General features: G+C 42.8%; 1 protein-coding gene across 21 annotated transcripts in view; it reads right to left on the bottom strand.

Annotated features, from left to right (window-relative positions):
• FRMPD4 (FERM and PDZ domain containing 4) overlaps positions 1-24,022 on the bottom strand; it is a 919,679-nt gene that overhangs the window by 444,393 nt on the left and 451,264 nt on the right. The window contains exon 1 of one of the 21 annotated variants that reach the window (XM_085007350.1): positions 22,788-22,944. The exons of 19 other annotated variants lie outside the window; for them this stretch is intronic. The gene's annotated coding sequence lies outside the window, so the exon portion shown is untranslated. Of the gene's footprint in view, positions 1-22,787; positions 22,945-24,022 lie in introns of those variants that run through there. One more of the 21 variants, XM_085007342.1, reaches the window with a different exon arrangement.

Here is a 24,022-nt window from a genome sequence, read left to right as displayed (position 1 = left end):
CCTGTTTGTGGGAAAGGGGACTGGCTGGGTCAGGGACATCTCCAGATGAAACAGGAAAGCATCTGAGATTTGCGTTTCTAACACCTCCATGGAGCTTGTTGGGAACACCCCAGGGGTCTGGGTTAGAAATCCACAAAGGCCAAGTCCTAAGAAATTTCACATTTATTGTGCGCCTACATGACACTCTACGGGGTCTCTTTATGGGGTGATGGTCAAGCACCAGTGATGGTAACTGGCCACTTGCCCTTCATACTGGCATCCGACCTCTAGATCTACCCTGTGTACCGGACAATGCTAGATTGCTGATCTGGCCCATGGGAGCTAGAACTTAGCTTCCAACTTGAGGAATCAAGTACCCTCAACACAAGGGATGCTCAGACTAGTACCACTAGACATGGCTTTGCCCTTTTTCCAGCCCTCTGCATCTGTCTTCACAAAACAAATGAACAATATGGCACCCATGTGCACTATGGCCAGCTGGATGGACAACAAAGCAAGAGAGAGGCTTCTTTCCTCCATGTGCAAACGCATTACCTTGATTACTAGGTAACACATGGCCAAATGCTCCCTTTCACTACACTAGAGAATAATATTTCACTTGGAATACCTAACATATTGAAATTTAAGTTTGAAACTTATAAAGTAATAAAAAGAAACAGAGATGGACTAATCACGTATTCATTGAATATTTGAATTCTTTAAAGAAAGGCCTGCACAGAAGAGAAACTCTACTGATTTCAATGGATGTTCCAGAAACACAGAGCTTCATAAAATATTTGCCCACTCTAATGACAGAGAGAACAAGCAGTCGACAAACCATGGTCTGTAATTTGAAACTATCTCTTCCTCAAGATCGTAACCAAGAAATTGCCCTCTACCCCCTCAGGCATCACCCTCACACTGGGCTCTTGTGATTCACGGTGCAAAAAAGCTCCATCTTTCCCCTTTCCTAAGTGGAACAGAAAACTGACCATTCTCCTTTGCCCTTCCACCTTGTGCTTGGAATGCAGTCACCCATCCCAGCCACTCCCCTTTTTGCTGGTAATCCAAAACTGTGTCCCCTAGTCCCCACCTCTTTTCTGAGCTCAAGACTCAGTGTTAGATGAAATCAAAGTTATCTGAGATCAAAATTGTTGCTACTTCTGCTGTATTTTATTTAAAGGAGAAAATGCAGTGCTTTTTGGCTGCCATCCCAGGAAGGAAAAAGCCACATCTCAATGTCTCTGCCATTCCTGGGCTGCAGAAGGGCAGGACCTAGATGTCAGAGTAGGGAAGATATTGACGAGATCTGGGGAAGCTAAGAGTAACTACTGGGCTATACCATGAACGATGAAGACATAACACACTGTGCTACACGAAGCGAGGGGAACAGATTTCCCCAGAAGAGCCAGGGAAGGAAAGTGTCTTGAAGAAGAAACAAGATTGGCTCAACAATCTGGTGCAAGGCCGAAAAACAAGGTGGGTTGAAAAACAACTGAATGTTAACCCTTCTGATTCCCTACAACTTCAGTTTCGCTAAATAAATGCCTTGGGTATGAAAGAGCTACTGCTGTTTTATACTTGAGACAATGCAGAAGAGAAAGACAGCACATGAGGACAAGGAGGCAGTTTGCTGGACAGATTCAGTGGAAGCAGAAACCATCTGCAGACAGGTGTCCCTTTGTCCAGCCCTGGACATCAAGAATCCCAGAGGCTGCGAGGGCTGTGCCTCCAACTGTGTGCTGATTAGGGTTCTACATAATTTCATTTGAATCCCCAAGCAAGTTGTTGTAGCTGCATTCCCAGTGATACCAATAAATATGTTCGGCTGCCCTCTTGACATCTTCACCTAGACATCTTAGCAATCTCTTATTTATACTCAGTCTCAGCACTAGACAAATAGTCTTATTCCTAAGTCAGTCCATTTCCTAACCTGCTAAAAGACATCAACATCTACCGTGGTGCTCATCCTGGCCTCCCTACTCGCCTTTTACCCCGACATCCAATTAGTCAGCAAGTCCTGTAGATTCAACCATTTTATTTCTCTACATTCAATGCTCCGTTTCTTCCAATGCTCCAATCACTGCAGTTGCCTACAAACTGGCTGCTTATAAGCCACTCTCACCTTTGTCCAATCTAACTTCTTCTTCCAAGAAATGCTGCACCACCATATTTTCTGTTTAAAACAATGTATTCTTTTGTGGTGACCCTCCCCCTTCTGGAGAAAGGGAAAAGAAAAAAGAAAACCCATTTGCATGCTCTCCTGATAACATTCCCTTGTTCCTGGAGCACACTCTTGACTTATCATCTCTAAGCAGAAAATCTCTTATGCTTTGTTTACTGGAAAATATCATTTATTTCAACCCATCCTTGAGAAGTGGTTTTCCTAGATACTTAACTATTGGTATTGAGTCCCTCCCTTCTCTCTCCCTCTCAGCACTTTGAAGATATCATTACATCACATTAGAAAAATTCCATCCATTTGAAAAAATATAATCTTCATTTTTATATGAGCAGTAGCATCAATAATTAATACCTATGGCTTTCAGTAGAGGGTAATGACATTATGTGTGGTGTATTTGACTTCAAGACACAGACAGCTTAACCAGACTTACAGAAATCATGAGGGTATAAAACTCATGACACTTTAAAAATATCTTATTAAGAACATTGATTACATTTCAGTTATAAGGACCACAAATGATTATAAAAATGACAATTAAATATTCATAGAAGTCAGGAAGAGTTAGATCTTACCCAAAGCTATCTGTAACATCTTTGATAAGTGGAAGACCCCTCTAGTGACGGACCACTCACTTACTGGTTACAGCTGAGCTGTAAGAAAGAGTGTCCTATGGGGAACTCCTCCAAAGCTTTCCTCCTCCAATCTCTGCTCTATTTCCAGAAGCCTGGGCAACAGTCCTACACCTTCATTCACACCACAACCTTCCCGATACATCCCTACATTTCTGAATGGCTTGCCTGTGTCTGTACCTTGCCTCAAACCAACAAAAAAGAGAGACATTACAGGACATTGTTTGTGTCTTTCCCACCGCAACTGTTGTCTTCTAGATGCTCTCAGGTAACTGAACCTCTTAGCCCTGGTGGTCCCAAACCCGCCAGATAATGCAAATATCATTTGAAGTCCTTTCTGTGTTATTCAAAGTCCTACCTCTAAACAGATCTCCTATCCTGGGCCTTCCCACCTAAACTAGTGAAATGCAGTCACTCTCACCATGTTAGACGGTAACACCGGAGTCATGCACGCCCTCCACACATCAGTCTGACCAGGGGAGATTTCTGGGCTTTGATATATTGAACACACCTGGGTCTTTTCCTTGCAGTACATATGGTTTTCCATATGTCTGATCTGAGTTTCTTTAGAAGTAATTAACACATACATGAATGCAATCATATGTAGATTTATGCTGACGACCTTCAGATTTTCCATGTGACATTTTCAAATTCACAGATTCAAGAGCTTCTGGGAACACCATCACCTAAAACCTCTTTCACTTCCTCTAGATATGGTAGAAGGATCAATGTCAGAGACTGGAATCCTTCATAATCAAGAAAGACTCTTATTTAGTGAAATACTGTTATTGTTGGTGGCATTCAAAGAACGGTTAGAGGACATACTCTTACTGAATCCTTTTCTTTTTCAGACGAACACACATTTACTTACACTTGGTGCATCCTAAGGAAGTATGTTACGCAGCCACCCTGTGATAACTTAGTATTATGCCTCTTCATAGGATAGAAACATGACCTCGTATGTAATTACTATATTGATCATTTTTTTCATTTTTTTATTAAAGAATAGTCGATTTACAATGTTGTTCTTACTGTATTCTTATACCTCTTTCCTTAACAAAGGACTGTTTCTGATTTTGAAAAATCTCATGGTTATTTTTATACTTGGAATTTAATATGCTCATTGGTTCAAGCAAACATATTCCCCAAATGTCAGGCCGCTGGATGCCCGGAGACTGTGTGTACCATGGATAAAGCAATGCCCCGCTAGTCCAGAGTCCTGGGTCCTAGTCATACACCCCACAAACCATGCAACCTAAGACACAGTCGCTTAACTTTCCTGAGCCCTTCCCCCTCCCTACCAAACAGGGACTCCACTCTGGCTCATAAAGCTTCTTTGAGTGAAGCTAGAGCAAATCATCTAAACATATGGCTTCCTTTGAATCTTAAGAGCGGGATTTTCTATAAAGCTAACATTTATTGAGGGTTTATTATGTGCCAGGAACAGATGTTTTTGAGCATTAGCTCTTTGAAGCGTCACAAAACCTTCTGAGTTTGGTGCTATTTTTCCTCCACTTTGCAAGGAAAGTGAGGATCAGAGAGATGGGCCACTTTGCCAAAGGTTCCTCCACAGCGACCAAGGAAAGAGGGGGCAGTGAAATCAAGGTTTCTCAGAGTCAAGAGCTTCTGCTTTTAACCATGAGGCCACACAGCCTGTGTGGCAGAGTGAATGTCAATGCCCCTTAGCTCTCCTTTCCTTCCCACAGGTCTGCACCGACCTGAAGTCTGAGTCCAGGCTCCCTAGAAGCAGACAGTGAGCCAAGGGCACATAAAGGCAGTGCTCCTGAGGAATTCTTGCTAAGGGAGAGGGGGCAGCACAAAGAAGGATGGGAAGCCAAGAGGGACAGACCCCCAGGAAATGTCCAGTACAGGGTAGCTTCACCTGATTCCCACAGGGGTTTCAGAATGTGACGTATACTTCAGGGTTGCCTTGACTTGCTCCAGCCCCAGCCAGTCAATGCTCGAGAGCTCTGTGCTTGCATATAGAGGGTGGGGAGAGGGCCATAAACTCCCAGGTCCTTCCAGTTTTCTATGCAATCAAGCAGAGTGGGTTCAAAGTGGGTTCTAGTAGTCAAGAGGAGTCACCAAGAAAGGGTTTATGGAGGGCACAAAAACAGGACAAAGGAAACAAAGGGAACCAGACAGACATCAGGCAGAACCTGATGTCGTCTGTCTTACCTTGTAAACCACTGCACATTGGCCGACTTCCCTGTGGATGACACCTGCTCCCTGCTCTTCAGTCAACTGGGTCTCCTACATCTTCATGGGAACGGGCTGAGATTGTGCCTCATTTCAGAACAAGATCCATTTTACCAAATCTTCAATTCCAAGTGTGATATCTGACATTGTTATTCGTTCTGTGGCAGATCAGCACTCACAGTGAGGCTGGGTTTAAACAGGGGAAAACCAGCACTCCAGCTGGGTGCTCTGGGTGTCCTGGCCAGAAGACAGTGGGAGGGTGGGCTCTGAACTTGGCTGCACTCTCCCAAGCAAAGGCCTCTCCTCCAGCAGGGCCCACGGGAACAGGGGAACAGAAGGGTGGGGGTCAAGGGGGTCTTGGCCAACTTAGCTCTAATGAGGGACATCTGAGCTGAGGCAGCAACTAGACGCAGCAGGTGTATTCTGGGCTCAATCGCCATACCATGGGCACAGCTCCCATCCAACCTCAGCCTGCTACTGGGTGGTTGTTGTTTTTGTTTTTTTTAGTTAAGACAAAGCACTCTGGCCATTGGAAAAATTAGCAGTTATGATCATTCAGTTGAAGATTAAGAGAGCAGAAGCTTGTATTTTTTTTCACTACTGATCTCTCTTAATAGCAGTTCTATGCTAAATTTAAAAGTCTGACAACACAAGGTAACTAAATTAATTTTAAAAAAATCTTAATTTTTACTGTACCTTAGTGAAATCTTTATTTTCTTACCCTAGTGTAGTCAACTGGACTGAAATACAGGAACAATCCGCTCAAGAGATTTCTATATTATGCTTTGTTCCATGAAATTAATTCTGTAATACACAGCAATCTCTCCAAAGGTATGTTCCCTTTTCATTAGCAGTGAATTTTGCTAAAGAAACATCTAGCCAAACATGGAAAGTGAAGTATTTGCATATAGTATCCTAGAAAAAAAATGTATCTTTAAGAACTCATAAGATGTTGTAACCTATTCATCAGAAGTTTAGATATGTTTGGTGATTCCACTGTTTCATTTTGCTATACAAAATCATTACCAAATAAACATGTTAAGAACAACAACCCTAAAATAATACTTCATTCAGGGATGGCAGAAGACACTGTTAAATGCTCTGTTATAACCTACTCCACAGACAACTGCTTTCCAGTTGGTATCACAGTGTGCTCCTGGAAATGAAGGCACTAAGCAAACCTCTCTTGCAGAATAATATCACAGGGGACCTTCAGCACACACACACACACACACAAAATTGCCTTTTATGCCTACCATATTTAAAAAAATTGCACAATAGGACACATGCCTATATATAACTACTAATTAAAACCAACACAAGATAAGCTTGAATATGTCTACTCCATCCAATACAAATTATATTCTAAACTAAGTCCTACAAAGTGGGCACCCCAATGATACAAGGGGCTCTGAGTGTCAATACCCATCATACACATAACTACACAATGCATCTGAGGAGCTTGAGATTTGGGGTACTGAATCTAATGTATCCACTTTAACCAACTGTAAATAACTCTTCTGATAATTTAGAAAAAGTTTCTGAGGAAATGATCTGGATGGCTTCAGTCTCCAGAAAAGCTATCCAAACAGTCCTCTTTCTCTCCCAATATATTTCAGGATATGAAACAGATACTTTCAAATGTATCCCACTTTCCGTAAAGAAGAAAGAAAATAGTCAGTACATGTGTGTTGGGGATGAGGATGGGAATGCTTCTTGCCCTGGAAAACTGGAAAAACGGAAGGCAATCCTCTCTATTCTTTTCCCACCATCTAGCTGCTCCAAGGCACCAACACACCTCAACGGCCCCAGGAACACCAACAGGAGCTCACATTTTGGGGGTTATCCTTCCTCTTTCTTCACTGCCAGCCAGACCGGCCCACGCTTTCCCAGTCAATTTATGTTGCCCTATGAAAGATGACTGGTGAAGTTGAGTTCCCGTCATGGCACAGTGGAAATGAATCCAACTAGGTTCAATCCCTGGCCTCGCTCAGTGGGTTAAGGATCCAGCATTGCTGTGAGCTGTGGTGTAGGTCGCAGATGCAGCTCGGATCTGGCATTGCCCTGATTGCTCGGGCGTAGGCTGTCAGCTGTAGCTCCGATTAGACCCCTAACCAGGGAACCTCCATATGCTGTGCGTCTGGCCCTAAAAAGAAAAAAAAAAAATAAAGACCAAAAAAAAGAAAAGAAAAGAAAAAAAAATATGGGAGTTCCTGTCGTGGCTCAGCGGTTAACGAATCTGACTAGGAACCATGAGGTTGCGGGTTCAATCCCTGGCCTCACTCAGTGGGTTAAGGGTCCGGCGTTGCTGTGAGCTGTGGTGTAGGTCACAGACATGGCTCCGATCTGGCATTCCTGAGGCTGTGGCGAAGGCCAGCAGCTGTAGCTCCAATTACACACCTAACCTGCGAACCTCCACATGCTCCAGGTGCAGCCCTAAAAGGACAAAAAAGACAAAAAAAAAAAAAAATCAATTACCAGGGAGTCAATTGGACCTCTACCAGGATGATCAAAGTACCTATTGTGAAAAATGGCTAAGCCAAGAGCATATCATCTCCTGGAAGAGGAGTATGAAAAAGAGTCTTGTTCTTGCTTTTGTCTGCAGTAAGTGAGGCGTGAAAATGGAAATAAAGAGATGCCTATATAGAAAATTACTGAGTGTCAGCAGGTGGAATTATACTTTGTAACTCCTGCCCCAACTTCAATAAAGCCCAAGCTAACATGTCAGTTTCTTGGAATTTCACCTCTTCACTACTCTTTTTGTGACTTACAAGGAACAACGTGGTGGTATAAAAGACGGCTTTCTAGGCCAGGTGGGAGGTAGAAAGGAAAGGTATCAGTGATTGATTGGAACAATTGGGGAGCACCTAGAAAGGCTCTCTTGACATTTCAAAATACCTTGAACACCAGGCTAAGATCCAAGAAACATAAATGGCATTTCTGTTTTTTATACCAAACTATCCAACCTTGTTCATATTACATAATCTCCCTGAGTCTCAATTTCCTCTTTCATAACCTTACCTATCAGATAAAACTGCTGTAAATCTCAAAAAGAAAAAGCCATGTGACAAATGGTGAAGTTATAGACAGTTTCTTATTTGGTACTAATCGGACATTTAGTTTAACAAACTCCTCTTTTAACTCACAGATGCCTCTGAGTTCAGCCCACGGGACATTCACGGACTAGTGTGAACCACTTTAAACCAGTGACAAATCACATCCTTCCTCTGTGGGGTCATGCCTTAGGGGAGAAAGAATAATGTTTTTGGAGCATGGTATCCCAGAGGAGGGCATTTGGGGATGGGTTACTGGTGTGATGAGTTTAGAACTCCTGAGGGTAGCGTGGAGCACCCAGGACCGGAAGCCACTAGAGCAGATGCTCTCAACACTGAGAGATTTCGCTCTTCTCCCCCAGGGGACAACTGATGATGTCCGGAGACCTTTTAGTTTGTCATGGCTGGGAAGGGGAAGCTACTGATATCTAGTAGGTAGAAGCCAGGGTGCTGTTAACCACCCTACAATTCACAGGAGAGCCTCCACCACAAAGAGGTATCCTACCCCAAATGTCAATAGCAATGAGGTTCAACATCATAAGGCAACTTATAAGAAATTCATTGTGTGGTACACTCAAAACTAATACATTGCCGTATGCCAATTATATCTCAATTTAAAATTGTGAAAACAGGGGGTTCCTGTCATGGTGTGGCTCGGCGGTAATGAACACAACTAGTATCCATGAGGATGCAGGTTCAATCCCTGGCCTCGCTCAGTGGCTTAAGGATCCGGTGTTGCCATGAGCTGTGGTGTAGGTCACAGACGTGGCTTGGATCCTACATGTCTGTGGCTGTGGTGTAGGCCGGCAGCTGTAGCTCGGATTAGACCCCTAGCCCAGGAACTTCCATATGCCACAGATATGGCCCTAAAAAGTAAAAAATAAGGAAACACATAAAAAATAAAAATTGTGAAAATAAAAAAAATTATAGTGCTGAGGTTGAGAATCCCTGCTCCAAAGATAAGAAAGCAGGAGAAAGAAAGTGCAAGGCAAGAAAATTCAAGAGCAATTTCTCCAACTCTGCAAATCCCCTTAAGTTTCCAGTTGGCACCAACCAGTAGTCCACTAAACCAAAAAAAAAAAAATCTTCTCCTAGGCTTAAGGCCCACACTTCTAGGTTTAAATCATAGACTTAGGTTGACACAAATCCCATTTCTGAATTTTTTATCTCCTTCTTTTTAAATTATAAGAATCCCATCTGTTGGCAGATGTAATGATACTCTATGGCTATCACATTAATGGAATGTGAGACCTTAATTTTAAGGTGTCCAGGAGAGATTATACTAAAATGTGCTTTAAAAAAAATGCTAAACCGGTTCAGGAATCTCATGCAATATGTATCTCCTTTTGTCTGCACTATTTCTCATCAGTAGAAAAAAAAGAACAAAAATTACCATAAGAATTATGCAAAGAAAAAATATGGCTTTTTTCCTATGACTCTAAGCGGTTTAACAGCATTATCAGTGAACGTGAAAACTGTATCCTTAAAAATAACCGCACAGTTAGGCTTACTCCAGTTTCAAGCACTGAACACCAAAAAGCCCGAGGAGGTTAACAGGCTCATCCTGGAATTCAGTAGCTCATCTATCAGGTCACTGTACTCTGGACCACCAATGAAGAAATGATGCTAAGAGCTGAGTCATCCTGCAAGTATTTCTCTACCACTTTTGCATTTTGTCTGCTAAGAGCACAGAAATGCAACCTTTACATATAAGAATATGGTGGAAGACTGAAACTCTTCATTTCCCTCAATGCTTTTGAAAATGCTTTTAGAAATAGGACAGATCGGGAATTCCTAATGTGGCTCAGTGCTAATGAACCTGACTAGTGTCCATGAGGATGCAGATTCGATCCCTAGCCTCGCGCAGTGGGTCAAGGATCCCGTGTTGCCCTGAGCTAGCTGTGGTGTAGGCCGGCAGCTGCAGCTGATTCGACCCCTAGCCTGGAAACTTCCAAATGCCATGGGTGCCGCCCTAAAACAAACAAACAAACAAACAAAAGAAATAGGACAGATCACCTCATTTTGAAATGACATGAACCAAGACTTTCAACTTTTACCGGAACAGCAATCAGACTGTGAAGCCTTCTTTTCGGAACCCCCTCCTGAGGTCCAGGGTTCAGTAATTCCAAGGAAATGAATCACAAGAAGCAGTGGTGAGCTGTCAAAACATCTGTCTGCAAAGCCCAAGGCGGGAAGAAAACTACTGGCATCCCTGGCTGGACGAGAAGGCACCAGAACCTTTTGCAGGGCAGGCAATTCTGCGGCAATCCATCCATGATGATTGGCTTTGGACATCCTCGATGGGACCCGGCCAAGGACTCAGGAAAGATGAGGACGTGACAAGAGGAGAAAAGATTGGAAAAAGAGACGGTGTTGTGTCAATTCTCTTTACTGTTCTGGCTGAGTACACACAGGAAATATCTGGGGGCTGACAAAGCACTTACTGGCACTTCTCAACTCTTGGGACCTCTTTTCTTGATATGAAGTTTATGAGCTGAACGAGCCTCAGGGCAGGCCACAGACACCGTTCTTTTGTGAAGGAAGAATTCCAGCCCCTTTGTCCTGCTTTTCTTATCATCTCAGAGCCGGGGTATTTTCAACGGAAGTCAGGGCCAGATGAAAGGGGGATTCAGACAGGCAACCATCTCCCTCCGCACACAAGTGCCTTTCTGGAAGCCTCTTTCACGCACACGCACCCTCAACAAACATTTGTGGGCCTGGGCAAGAGCGCAAAGGAAGGCCCATAAATGGCTAAATAATGTAAAGACTCCAAACTGAGCTGATAATCTGTTAAAGGTAATAAGCATTTGACCCTCCTCATTTGACAAATGTACTTTCATCATAATATACAAGGCAGCTTCAAATTTAAAACTTTTAAACCCCTCAGAGTCCCACTCCACAATGTGGCATCGAGGAGACGCCACAGCTCCCCGCCTAACACACACACACACATACACACACACACACACACACACACACACACATACACGCACACGCACACGCTCAGGCCCACACCAGAGCCCATGCACCTCAGAGCTTATCCGCCTTCCCTTTGCAAACAGCCCTGCTTTGGCCGTCTTTGGTGGGTTTACCATCAGGGGCCTGGAAGCAGGCTCTGGGCTGTGGAGACGAGGAATTCCAGGGCCCCAGGGCCGCAGCACATGGTCTAGAATAAGAGCTGGGAAATTTTTCGTATTAAATAAGCAATTCTTTGAGTGAATACTTGAGGCTTTACAGGCCTTACTATCTCTGCCACAGCTACTCAACTCTGCCATTACTGCCCAGAAACAGTCGTAGATCATATAGAAATGAAGTGGTGTGGCTGTGTTCCAAACCGCACCTTTCCTGGCAAATACTGGCCATGGACCAGAGGCCATTCTTTGCTGGAACCCAATCTAGAAGGCAAGGGGGTCTGGGCATATCCCCTTGGTCCTGAAAATCCCCTGAACCATGGGAAGAGGCACGCGAGGAAGAGAACCGAAATGGGCCTTCTAGAAATGTCCAACACGGTAGCTACAAGCCATGCATGACAAGTGACTGCTTGAAATGGGGTGGCTGGTCCAATCAAGACGTGCTGCATGTACAGAACACATTATTCCAAAGACTTGGTACCCCCGCCAAATACAAAATATCCCTATTGTTCATTTCATATTGATTAGATATACTATTTGGGATACAGTGGATAAAATAAAATGTTATTACAATTCATTCTACCTGTTCGGGTTTTGTTTGGGTTTTTTTTTTTTTTTTTACCTTTTTAAATGTTGCTACAAGAAAATTCCCATTTCCATATGTTTACATACATGGTTCAGACTTGTGGATGGCAATATATTTCTACAGACAGGGCTGCCCCGGGGTGTGGGACCCCCGCTTTTTTGCTGCTCTGAAGGTTGCACTGCTGCTATGACCAGGGTGAAAAGGCGCAGCTAGAATGGATTTTTCAGCCCCACTCTTACTCCTCCTGCTCTGCCCTGGTCTGACCACAAAATGTGTAATGATACACAGAGGCACAGACCAAACACCCCTCCAATAAATCAGAAGAAGGGCACCAGGGAACTGAGCTGTCCGCAGTGAACCTCCTTAACTGGCAAAATGAAAATTCCTTCCACCACCTGAAGAGAAGAGAGACCTTCAGTGGAAAAAAAAAGCAAACCCTCCTCACATCCACTAAAGAGTGGGGTGAGTTGTCTGAAGAAGCATCTATTTGTTGCTTGGGGCCCTGACGGAGGAGCTTGCTACGCCTCCCCCCCGCCATGGGTTGCAGCTAGGGTCACTTACGGAGCTGGAGGGCCAGCAAGTACGAGCCAGTCCACCCAATCGCATGCACCTCTTCTGGGCATACTTCCTTTCTTGGAAGATGAAAGTAGCATGCAAAAAAAAAAAAAAAAGGAACAGGGTCCCCAAGAAAACAAGAGTTTCTGCCTGCCACTCACTCTGCATCGGAAAATGTGGGTCCAAGATGGCCCGCAGCGACTGGCATCAGGGCTTATCGTGCTTCACTTTCGCATGCTGTCTTAGAGAAAAGCTTCCATCAAACTAACCTCCATGTGCTTCATCCATCTGAAAAATCTCTGTGTGCTATACAGTAACAAGAAAATCTCCCATTCTGTGAATAAAAACAGCCTTCTAGAGATGTCTCTCATTCTTCCTTCCAAATATCTGCTATAACAATGTGCCAGGCATTTGTACTCCAAATTCACTAACTGAAAACCTGCTATAATTAATTTGCACACGAATGCGCACAAACCTACTAATGCATTTGTCAAGTGCTAACTAATGTGGTCATTTTTGTTGTATATCCTGTGGGTTATGCAGAAATCCACCGTGGACTGTTACAGAGTATTTTAGTGATTTTGGGGGGGAAATTGTTTGGAGTTTTTGGATGACTTGGGAATGCATTATTTTTCGTTTTTAAGATAAAGTAATGGAGCTTCCGCTATGGTGCAGTGCGTTAAGAATCCGACTGCAGTGGCTTGGGTCAATGGGGAGGAATGGACTCGATCCCTGGCCTAGCAGAGTGGGTTAAAAGGATCCAGCATGGCTACAGCTGTGGCATAGGTCACAGCGGTGGCTCAGATTCAATCCTTCGCCTGGGAATTTCCATACGCCAGGGGTGTGGCCATAAAATGTTTTCAAAATACTAAATTTTAAAAAATAAAGTAACATAGCCTTGCTGTAGCTAAACTCGCTAACGAGCAGAATTTTCAGAACAGGTCGGTTCGGAAAGGATGCAGTGAAGAGGGCACAGGTTTCATGAGCAGAAATAACCAACGAGTCTGTTTATTTTATTAGAAACAGGTAGTTATTTGGAGAATGGTGGGTCGGCTATGAGGGCAGGTACATTAAATCATCTTAATTACAAGCTAGAAAATAGTAATTCCTTTAAAATACAGATCTGTTCCCAGCGAACTTCGGTGACAAACCCCTGTGACAGGTGACAGCCTTAATGTAGATGCTGCACGTACTAAAAGGTTAGAGGAAACAAACTCTCTGAGAGGATGCCATCGAGTGCTGGGAAGATGCTAGCAATTTCTTTTTCCTCTCTCTCTCTATCTGCTGGGCCCCCGTGCGCAATTTTGAATCCACCTCAAGCAGCCCCAGTCAGGGGGTAGGTTCCCTACGAGGGCAGTCAAGAGAGACTACGACGCAAAAGCTGGAAGGGTGTTTTCACGGCGAAATCTCAAATATTAGGGTTGGGTGGCATCACTTTGATATGTGTAAGTTACAAAGCTGCAAATGACAGGCAAGGGACGCCTGCTGCTTCTGTGTAGGACAGAGGCTGCCCTGCCCAGGGCACCTCCATGGGAGTGCTTTTAGGGGTCCAGAGACATGCCAGAAATAAGGATGAAAGAACTCTCGTGGCGGTGGGAGGCCTGGGTTAGAGAGCTACACACTGGATTCACCTGGGGACCTTTTAAAAAAATACCCCCAGCCTGGGACCCATCCTCCACGATTCCAGTGTGACTCGTCTGGGGTGTAGCATGGGGACTGGAATTTTTTTTATTATATTTAATTAATTAATTAATTAATTGTGCTTTTTAGGGCCGCATCTATGGCATATGGAAGTTCCCAGGCTAGGGGAAGAATCGGAGTTGCAGCTGCCGGCCGACACCACAGCCACAGCAATACTGGATCCGAGCCGCATCTGCAACCTTCACCACAGCTCACAGCACTGCTGGATCCCCAACCCAGCGAGCGAGGCCAGGGATCAAACCCATATCCTCATGGATACTAGTTAGGTTCTTAACCCACTGAGCCAGCAGAGGGAACTCCTGGAATTATTTTAAAGCTGCCCCAGGAGATTCTGATGGGCAGCACAGGGGGGGTACCATTCAAAGAAGAGGCGATAAATGAGGACCATCACAACAACCTCTTGCTGCCTGGCCAGGCTCCCAACAGCACACAGCCCGCCCGACGCGAAAGAGCAGGGAACTGAGTCGCTAGGATCGGATACCCAGGGGCTTCACTGTGGTCATAACTGTACTACTGGGACTGGCCCGCTCAGCCTAGAAGAAGCATCTTAACTCAGGGTTTCTGCACCTTGCCACACGTGATTTTAGGCTGGATCGTGCTTTGTACTGGGTGCTGTCCTGTGCACAGTAGGAGGCTGAGCAGCCTGGCCCCCACCCACTAGATGCTGGTAAGACCCTCCTAACTCCGCACCAGCCGCACACCCAAAATGTCTCCGGGAGTAAAATTACCCCAGGGAAGCTGTGTCCTGCATGGGATTGCTTAGTTTTAGCCCCCAGGGGCCTCAGAATCCATCACTCAAGTGGGCAGGAGTCAGAAAAGGGGAGGCCCTGTCCAAAGCTGTCATACATTTGTGAATGTATGTTTGTGAACATATATTCACAAACAATTCACATGCATTGTTTGTGAGTGTATGTTTATAACTATATGGAGTGCTCTGGAGAACTTGGGCCCTGAGGGGGCATGTGGGATGAGGTGTGTGCAGGAGGCTGAAGATCTGCAGTGGCATGTGTAGAAGGAAGGAAGCCCAGGCTTGACAGGCCTAAAATATAAATTACACAAAGGAAGTGAAGGTTAAAGAAATGTGACACACCCAAGGGCCTGGCTCTAGGCAGCGCTGCGTTATTAGTCCAAATACACCTGCACCTCCCATTATCCATGCAATTGTGATGAAGGCTCCCCAGCTCTCACAGACTCAATGCTGATGGCACAAAAGTGACCCGCGTGGACAAGGTCTGACTGAGTCAGTCTTGTTCCCATCAGAGTCCAAAACAGATAAATCTTCTGAACATGCTAAGTCCAACAGCAATTTTGTACACTGCCTTTGGTGTGCTGATAACTGTTGGCAATGACTCTTATTGCCAGTTCTTTAAAAGTTATTTGTGAATGTCAGATAATTCCCAGGAATTCAAAGACAATCAAGGCTCCTATTAGGTTTATTACGAAAGTCCTCCTTGCAGAAATATTAAAATCTGATTGCTATATTCCTGTTATTTGTCTTTTTCTCCTGTCTTTAAAGAAAACTCTGACTGATCGCAATCTTTGAATTTATAGGTGCTGCTATTCTCACAGGAAATTTATACTCCACTGAAACTCTACCCTTTGGGAAGGTGCCCATTTGACGATAACTCGCAAACATCGGCAGGTGCAATCAGACCAAAAGGAAAGACGACAGGATCCAGAAAAATAAAACAGTGCTTTGATCGCTATTTCAAACACCTATTGCATGACTAGTTCAGTAAATACACAAATGAGCCTGTCAAAAGCAACTCAACTATTGGACACCCCTACTGTTTTCAGCATGCTGCTCACCTTGATCAAAAAAAAAAAAAATCTAAAAACAAAAACCAAACAACCTGTCTTTCATTTTGTGTGATTCTGCACATTGAGAAAATAAAGTGTGATGAGCTGAAATTATGACAGCATGGAGAGGGGGAATAAAAGAGCTCATGCATTTACAAATCCCGAAATCAGGTGACAAGAGTTGAAGCCACGGTTCAAAGGTGATCTACAAAAATACCTTTCTCGTATAAAATGGCAGCCATGGACTTTGGTCCACCAGCAGCTGCTCTCTTGTCCCAAATGCTTCACTGGACTGCACTGAGCAGTCACAGAGAGTAAGTAAACATGGGTATGGCTGGGGGTGGGGGTCAGTACAACTCTGGATGGTAGACACAGAAATACAGATTTCACATACTAGTCACATGTCACAAAATCTTGTTATTTTTAAACAATTTAAACCTGGGAAAATGTAAAAATGATGCTTAGCCTACATGCCATCGTATGCCCCCCAGCCTGAAAAATCGGGGTCCCTGTACGACTGGATGGAGTAGAGACACTTCCCCCCACGCGTTACAATGGACAATGACACGAGCAAGAAATTAACTGTACTGCAAGTCTGAGTCGGAATACTCTAATACTGAAGTATTTGCAGAATCTTGACCACCATGAAAAGAACAGATATCAGACAAACTGCTTCAGACATGAAAAAACGGTTGGTTTCCTTGGAAAAACACTAATACTCTGATCTGTGCCCTTGTGACAAGGTTCCATATCCAGATTTCCCTGAAGTTAAAGACTTATTTACAATTTTTAAGCAAGCAGTTTCTTTTTGTCCTCCCCTGCCTCCTCACTTTCAGACTTTTGCACATTTGTCAAGGATAATCTGATGGAACAACTCCCACGTGTTTTTGAGACAAATCCCTCCAGTGACCAATTTCTACATGATGGATACTTGAGAAGAGAGTGGTGCTTGTCTCAAAGAATGAGTTACAAGTTCATTCTGGGCAATGGTGTCGATCCGACTTAATGTGATAAATTGATGGCACATAACAATTCATATACAACAACATATACAAATCAGTCATTTTCTTATCTGCAGATGGAACCACAGAGACTGCTTCACCTAATTCAGAAAACACTGTTCTGAATCTTCATTCCACCATCATTATTCCGCCATCTGAGGAATATTCCAAAACAGACCTTGTAATGAAGTCCCTAACATTCCTGATTTTACTGATTTTAAAACTGCATTTAAAGACAGTAAAAGTGGGAGTTCCCTTCGTGGCTCAGTGGTTAACGAATCCGACTAGGAACCATGAGGTTGCGGGTTCGGTCCCCAGCCTTGCTCAGTGGGTTAAGGATCCGGCGTTGCCGTAAGCTATGGTGCAGGTCGCAGAGGTGGCTCAGATCCCGCGTTGCTATGGCTCTGGTGCCAGCAGCTAGAGTTCTGTTTAGACCCCTAGCCTGGGAACCTCCATATGCCACCGGAAGCAGCCCTTGAAAAGGCAAAAAGACAAATAAGTAAACAAATAAATAAATAAAGACAGTAAAAGGGCATAGAAAGGATTAGTTAATAAAAATATTATTGGAAAATTAATAAAAATATTAGTAGTCAGATTATTAGACTATATTATCTGAGATTGGACACAACATTTTTTCAAGAAGAATTTTTTTTGAAAGTTTTAATGACTTCTCTATTTCCGTGAATATTTAAAGAGGCAAACTTTTTATATTTGAGATGTAAAGAGATATGAAACCCAGTTTAGGATGATAAAGTACAAATACATCATGATCGAATAATGAGTTAACTACTGTGATACAACTTTTTAAGAAAAATTTTATCCACAGTTTAGAGCGGATTATAGATCACTTTTGTAAAGGCCTAATCTTGTACTGCCAGGAATGGCAAGACTTTCCCTTTCTTTCTTTCTTCCTTTCTTTTTGTGAAGGGCCAGACGGTATGGTACCTATTTTTTGGCTTTGTGGCCTAGTCTATCTCTGTGGCAACTATTCACCTCCGCTGTGACAGTGGGAAAGCAGCCATGGCCAATGTATCAGCGAGGGCCTGCGGCCACATGCCAATAAAACTTTATTTATAAAAGCAGGCCCCTGCCCTGGCGCTCGTCTCTTAATTCCTATAGTACTGTTGCCCAAGGGCAACTATAAGAAAACAAAGCAAGGAGTTGTCTCACCTCTTAAATCACTGGTATTCAGGAATCAATATATTAGGAATAGACTGTATACTAATATTATATAATTATTAGGAATATGATATATAGTAATATATAATCAGGAATGATATACTTTAATTCCCTTACCAGTTTCCAGATATTTGGTGTCAAGTTTGTTCCTCTCTAAAAATGGACTTGCAGAAAGATTTTAAAAAACAAAATATGGGGATGTTTTTTCCTTCTTGATTTTAAGACAAAACGATGTCTTGATTCAACTATCACTTTACAGGAAATACGAAGAACAAGGAAACCTGTTAGGTCCTACCACAGAATTAAAATCAGCCAAACCCAGAGTTCCTATCGTGGCGCAGCGGTCAATGAATCCAACTAGGAACCATGAGGTTGCGGGTTCGATCCCTGGCCTTGCTCCATGGGTTAACGATCCTGCATTGCTGTGGCTGTGGTGTAGGCCGGCGGCTATAGCTCCGATTTGACCCCTAGCCTGGGAATCTCCATATGCTGCGGGAGCGGCCCTAGAAAAGACAAAAAGACAAAAAAATAAATAAATAAATAAGAAATAAAAAAAATAAAATCAGCCAAACCCAGACTGAGTAAAAATTCTACAGGATAAACGACCTGGTTTCTTCAAAATACACATTATAAAATAGAGTGATAAGGGGAAACCTATGGATTAAAAGACACGTAAGAGACAAATCAGTCACCTATAGTGTACAGACCTTATTCGGATTCTAATTCAGACAAATTACAATATATATATTGCATACTGTAGTTATATATATATATATATATATATATATATATATATATATATATATATACTGAGACAAATTACTATGTATATACATACACACACACACACCCTGAGACAACTGGAAATTTGAACACTAAACGAATAATTGACACTAAACAATTAATGTTAACATCTAGGTGCAATTAAGAAAAACATGAGAATTGTTGAGAATGAATTAGATCTGGGTAAACAAAAACTTTTGGAGCAATTATCAACATTTTAATAAAAAAAACTTTCCAGAAATCCCTCAGGGCTCGTGTCTAAATATAGCCTCTCTTTCTAAATTCATGGTCAAGCATAAAAGTCACATAATACAAAGATAAATAAAACATGTTGGCACCAAGAATTGAGAGAGAATTTAATTGGCAATAGTTTAATAAACCTACCTCCCTATGAATATGGAAGATATTTGTTCAAATGCTAAGAGCACTAAAACAGTCCAAGTCTGATTGCCAACATGAAAAATGGTATAAAATGATCCTTTTCTGGCAGACGTTTCATTCATGATCAGGATGAATGGAGCATGTCTGAACTTGCTAAATCATCTATTTTCTGATACAGCTACAATATTAAAAAAAAAAAAGAACATTTGCTATAAAACTGAGATGTATACACTATAAAAATGAGGCAAATATATATTTCTCAGATGTAAAGATAAACTTTCAAAATAATTGTTATTCTATCACAGTCTGTTATCAGAAGAAAGCTATGCATAAGAAATGTCCTCATAATATTAAGTTATAAAATTAAACCCCTGGGAGTTCCCGTCGTGGCGCAGTGGTTAACGAATCCGACTAGGAACCATGAGGTTGCGGGTTCGGTCCCTGCCCTTGCTCAGTGGGTTAAGGATCCGGCGTGGCCGTGAGCTGTGGTGTAGGTTGCAGACGTGGCTCAGATCCCGCGTTGCTGTGGCTCCGGCGTAGGCCAGCGGCTGCGGCTCTGATTGGACCCCTAGCCTGGGAACCTCCATATGCCGCGGGAGCGGCCCAAGAAATGGCAAAAAGACTAACAAAAAAAAAAAAATTAAACCCCTGTTCTTTTTGAGTGTAGACCAAGGTTTCTCAACCTTGGCATTACTGGCATTTAAAGCCAGGTAATTCTCTGGGTGGGTGTGGTCCTGTGCAGCATCCCCAGCGTTTTACTTTTCTAGATGCCAATAGAAACACTCTAGCCAGTTGTGACAATCCAAAAACGTCTGCAGAAATGGTCAAGTGTCTCCTGGAGGCAAAATCAGCTTCAGTGGAACATGATGAATGTAGATCAATTCATGTCTTAATATCAAAGAGGCGGGATTCCCAGATGGCCTAGTGATTAAAGGATCTGGCATTACCACTGCAGCGGCTCAGGTCACTGCTGTGGTGCAGTTTCGGTTCCCAGCCTGGGAACTTCCATGGGGTTTGGGTGCAGCCAAAAAAATTATTTAAAAAACATCTAAGAGAAATGAATAACCATCCACACTGAAATATGCTAGAACCTGCAGATTTACAGAAACCAATGCTATCTGCTGTGACATGACTATGACAAGATCTGTAATTTATAACTAAGCTTGTAGTCAAGCAGTTTTTCTGATCAGATTCTTGGACATATTTAATTTGAGGATTATTTCAGGCTCCAGCAGTACCAGTCACTGGAAATCAAAAGTCCCTAAAGTATGTGGATTCCTCTTTGCCAAATATTCCAATCATTTACAGAGCAACACGCAACAGTAGGACAAGGGCAGAGAGACTCAAAAGCATTTCGGGGAAAAAAAAAAATCTTCATAAACAGTCCATGAAGGTGACTGGAAATGCTCCATTTTCCTTTCTTTTTTCTGCTTTTTAAAAACATATTTGCCCAGGAGTCATGATTTAAATTTTAAGCACTTATTTCTACTTTTCCAATGAAATCATTTTTTCCAATGGAAGTTTTTCATTACAATTTTTTCACAGAAAAATATGAAAGACATATTTGTGAGGGGTTTTTTTGCCTAATTTTAAAATGTAGAAATTACCTTTAAATTATTACCTACACTCATTTCTCCTGGTCTGATAATTTTTTAATAACAATTTTTTTCTTAAATTCATTTCGATATCACGATTATAAAAGTATATACACACTTGGGTTGTGAACACATGGTTGCGTATCACTCTAAAGTTTAACCACATTTAAAAATATTTTACTAAATATTTAAACAGAAAAATTTTTGGAAAATATGTACACATTTACTCAGTGATTGTCTGATGCCATAATTTTTCTTGTTTGTCTCTTTCTGATAAAAAACTATGTTCCTTCTGTGGCTCTACATTTCAAATACATGTGTTGAGAAAGAAATAAGCTCCATATAAAATGCAATACTGGATAAAAAGTACAATATTGAGTAGTGGCTATAAAATACTAAACTGAAATCTAAGCACTGATCTTTAATTTATACTTACTTTCATAACTACTGATGGTTAATCTTCTGAAGCAGGTTAATCATCTTAATTACATCATTAATTATGCATGCCAAAAACTTAAATTTTTAAAATTTTTTGATATTAAGAAAGCATGAATTTTGATACCTGAAAAACATTTTAGTTATACGATGGTCAATCAAAATAAAAGTTGTGCTACAAGAAGAAACAAAAAATTATCCCAATTCTTTTGTGTCTTTGTCTTTTTTTTTTTTTTTTTTTTTTTTTTGGTCTTTTTAAGGCCGCACCCACAGCATACGGAAGTTCCCAGCCTAGGGGTCTAAACCGAGCTACGGCTGCCGGCCTACACCACAGCCTCAGCAACACCGGATCCGAGCCGCATCTGCCACCTACACCACAGCTCACCGCAACGCCAGATCCTTAACCCACTGAGCAAGGCCAGGGATCGTACCCGCAACCTTGTGGTTCCTAGTCGGATTTGTTTCTGCTGCGCTACGATGGGAACTCCAAATTATACCAAATCTTTAATAAATCTGGCCCCTTTACTGAAATGATCAGACACTGAATTTGAAAGGCCTCTCTTTCTACACAAAAGGCACAGGGAGAGACAACCACCATTAACTATGAGTACCATTAGGTTTAGTAAAAGGTAAGAACATGTCATTCTCTCTCTTCTTGCTTTACCCAAATTTGTCCTTGAGGTCAGTACATATCATGGTCAAAGCCATTACCATCCTATTCTACTCCTCAGAGAAGGGATCTGTGGCACCTGCACCCTTAGGCTCTCAATGGTTATCAATGCAGAGCTCACGACGTTTCAGCCTCTGATGGGCACCCTCTTAAATCCCACAGGATGGCAACATGAGGGTGTCAAAGGAACCCATGAAAAACCCACCATGTGCCTCATAAGCCTGGGTGTTTAGCAGAGTCAGCACATGCAAATGATACTGAATGAATGCATGGATGAATGATAAACAAACAAATAGCAAAAGCAGATACCACCAGGGCACGTCGTTCTGTTGATGACAGTTCAAGGAGAGAGATGAGAATCCCTGGTGGCACGTGGGTTAAGGATCCAGCATTGCCACTGCTGTGGCAAGGGTGCAATCCCTGGCCCTGGAACTTGTGCATGCCCTGGGTACGGCCAAAAAAGTTTTGAAAAAAAAAAAAAAAACAAAAGAGATGAATTCCCAAGAGTTTGATCAAAACTAAATTTAGAGGCTGTTTTTCTCTGGGTTTCCTTCTCCTCTCCAGCAGTGTCCAATCCCTTAACAAGTTATTAGCATATTTTCTATTTTCCCAACTTCACAATTCATAACACTGCTGCCCCATTGCTTTGTCTGGTTTTCTAACACCCAATCCCACTGCTGCTCAAGTGCTAAATATATATATACACACACACACGTATATATAATTGCCTTTTAAATGCAAGTGAATTTGTTTTAATTTTGTTTTGGATCTTTCTTAACACCCCTGGAGATGGCTGGCAATGTTCCAGGAGGCTGTGAATCAAAGCTGCCAGAAAGTCAGGAGGAGAAACCCCAGGAGTGCTGGTCTTTCTGCCTATCTCTGCTCAAGTCAGAGCAAACACGAAACGAGCTGTTGCATAACTTACCTTCAACGCTGGCTTATGCCCCTGCCTTGTTCACACAGCCCGCGGTTATCTGCCTCTATTTCCAAAGCTACCTCTGATCCCTATTCTGCTCCGCCCAGCTCCAGCCAATGACCGCCTTCCACGGAGGCTGCAGTGAGACCACCCTGCTTACAGCTGCACCTGCTGTCTGCACACACCCACCAACTGCACACACCCACACCTGAACTTCCTCTTCCGCAGCTTCACTCTTCTCTCGGACTCGTTGCCCTGAGCTCTGGCTGTAAGGGACTAGAAGTTTAGAAGCTGAGCCACCTGGGCATCCTGTGTGTGAGCCTGAGCCTGGCAAGCCGTTCAGCAATTCTTCGGAGGAGCACAGGAAAAAAGGAATTACCGAGCTAAGAAACAGCCCTGGAGGAACGCACAAGCCGTGTGTTAACTGCTTTACGAGCACTGCATCATTCAAGTTTTTACAACGAGGATGCTGACACTAAATTAATTAACTTGCTCAAAGCTCTACATCCGACGGAAACACTCAGATCTAGATTCAAGCTGACACGAGAGCCGGAAAATACCCACTGTGCCCTCTATGTACAAAATATTTATTTGAATTATAAATATTTTTACCGGTGCTTTGGAGGTAGGTTTAGAAAAAAACAAAAACAGAAACAAAACAAGCACAGAGGCAAGGTGAAAGGGTTGAGAACATGTGTTGATTCAGTAGTTCTATTTAGACTAGAAGTGACTAAAAATTACCTTTAAATCATAGGATGCAAATAAAAACCGCACTGTTTCATGTCCTGAGTTCATCCCCGTCCCTGGGGCAGGTCCGCCCCTTCGAAAACACAACCTTCTACCAGCCAATCTCACCATACCTGCTAATCCTCACTATAAGATTCTGGGGTTCCCCCATATCTTGATTCACAAAGGTTCAATTTGCCGTGTGGGGTACCCCAGGTAGGTGGGAGGAGGGATGGCTAAATCTGATTTCCAAGATGTGTTGATTTGGCTCAAAACCAACATTGGAGGTCCTATGACAACACTGACTGTCTCCTGCTTAAATTCCCAGAAGCGGTCTGAATAATTTCAGTCTCAGTTTGCTAGTATTCAGCCTCCAATACACGCTACGGACACGACGGCTGGCAGAGCCATTTTTGGAGACTTGACTCTCAGGAGGACAGAGGCAGTGCCAAAAGTTTACTCTCAGCCAATCCAGTTGGAAAGATCACTTCGCCATGGCTCACTTCTCAAGTGACAAC

Source organism: Sus scrofa, chromosome X (assembly GCF_054392235.1).
Source record: "Sus scrofa isolate SSC_HxYL_T2T_F1_AM1 chromosome X, Sscrofa_HxYL_maternal_Yorkshire_Landrace_v2.0, whole genome shotgun sequence".
In the NCBI taxonomy this organism is placed as follows: domain Eukaryota; kingdom Metazoa; phylum Chordata; class Mammalia; order Artiodactyla; family Suidae; genus Sus; species Sus scrofa.
This window is presented reverse-complemented; position numbering and strand designations above follow the sequence as displayed.